We start from the raw sequence: 1,817 nt of genomic DNA on the forward strand, positions 1-1,817 counted from the left end.
AAGGTTTGGGAAATTCCTCATGTACATATCCTTTCCCATGCACATAGGCACTCAATTAGAATCCCATAATAACATATCACACACAATCCACCTTCCTATCATGAAATCAGTAACGTTTTATCATTTCTTTTGTGAATCCTGAACCTAAAGCATTTCTTATATTGCCAATTGCACATGCAAGACGATTCCTGACATGATACCAGAGATTAAGGGGAAGCGGGCCTATTTGCATTTTGAACAAATAAATAGCAAGCCTGGCAGCTAGATGATGTTTTAAAATTGCAACTGCCACTTGTGGAGGACCGATGCGAGGGAATGGATAAAGTGGGAACAAAGATGCACGTTATATATGCGAGCCTTTTTTTCCCACAAGGTGGTGATTACACTAAATAGAATTCTGCATAATGGATACATAAAAATGTCAAATACATAAAAATATAAGTGCCAGTGCAGAGAACCCTTATTAAAAATCAGCAAAAGAACACATCCATTGATGACATTTTAATTATAAAAGAACTTCAAAAGCACCCAAGGAAAGTGTTGGAGGGAAAGTTTGATGTTTACGACTAAAGAATAAATAACACATATTTTCTTATTTTTCATGAAACAATGACAGTCACCCAAGCAACAAAACCAACAATCACCATTCACCGCCCAACCTAATTCTAGGCAACTCAAGAAGTAGCCTGTGTAACATGAAATTTACAAGATCAAGTGATAAGAATCCAGATACAGTGCTTACGCTGAATTTTCAACATCTTCCCTCATACATTAAGCCCCAGTCCTTACCACCATCTAATTTACCATTCTATAAACACAGGCAAGTTTCGCTGTTTGGACATTTCAACCTGAGTATTCCCCTTTTGCTTCCTCGCCACACACAGCCCATTTCATTTTGAAAATGCTCAGAAGTTCTTGCAAGAAACTCCTCAGAGAACTGACTGCCCGCATCTTGCATCAAATAGAAAAGCACAGTTACCTCTCACGTACTTGAGATTTTCTTTCCCCATCAAAGTAATAACTGGAACATCTGGCACATGTCTGGTACAATGACAGGCTCATTCTACTTTATGCGAATATTTAACATATGACTTGAAAGAGCTTATTGCTCATACCTATTCTTTCTGGGCAGACAGAAAGCACGCTAAAAAGATAAGCTTTATGAACAGTAACACTTTCAAACTGACTTTGGTATTCTTGGCAGTTACACACACCACCCACGACTGTCCAAAATACACACACACAAAAGGCAACCCCCCCCCCCACTCCCCAGACCTGGGAGATAGACATAAACTGAACGGAAGCAAAGGGAAAGTCAATCTCCCTCCACCTGCTGCCTGAAGTGGGGGTACTTGCAGCCGCCTGGCAGACAGGAGCCTGAGGCACAGCCTTAGCAGCAGCCTGCCAACATCCTTAAGAAAAATAAACAAACACATAACAACTTGTCCCCTGCCCTCCACCAAAGAACTCACATGGCAGGGCTCAAAACATAACAACAGCCCACTCCCATTAGCCGGGACAATCCTATTAACCAGGGCAACCATAAATTCATAAATCTCTACAACCCCAGGGCACGTATTGTGGTCTGGAACGATACAGACACACACAGACACAGAGGAAATTTGCACCTGTCTTTCTTGACACAACACACCTGTCAGGCCCTGCACATGCGTATTCTGCTAACAGACCTCTGCCTACCTAGTTTAGGAAAGGAAATGCTTTTTTTTTTTTTTGTAAGGGAGGGTATAGGTGGGAGGAGAGAGAGAGAGAGAGAGCAAGAGAGAGCAAGAGAGAGCAGAGAGAGAGCACAAGAGAAG

At 41.8% G+C, this 1,817-nt stretch overlaps 1 protein-coding gene across 6 annotated transcripts in view; it reads right to left on the reverse strand.

Moving 5' to 3' along the window:
* The window catches only part of PROX1 (prospero homeobox 1), a 50,830-nt gene that overhangs the window by 47,532 nt on the left and 1,481 nt on the right, over positions 1-1,817 (reverse strand). The window contains exon 1 of one of the 6 annotated variants that reach the window (XM_053658688.1): positions 980-1,784. The exons of the other annotated variants lie outside the window; for them this stretch is intronic. The gene's annotated coding sequence lies outside the window, so the exon portion shown is untranslated. Of the gene's footprint in view, positions 1-979; positions 1,785-1,817 lie in introns of those variants that run through there. 6 annotated transcript variants of the gene reach the window in all.

The sequence above is a fragment of the Artibeus jamaicensis genome, unplaced genomic scaffold, assembly GCF_021234435.1.
Source record: "Artibeus jamaicensis isolate MK-2021 breed Jamaican fruit bat unplaced genomic scaffold, CSHL_Jam_final contig_2170, whole genome shotgun sequence".
NCBI lineage: Eukaryota > Metazoa > Chordata > Mammalia > Chiroptera > Phyllostomidae > Artibeus > Artibeus jamaicensis.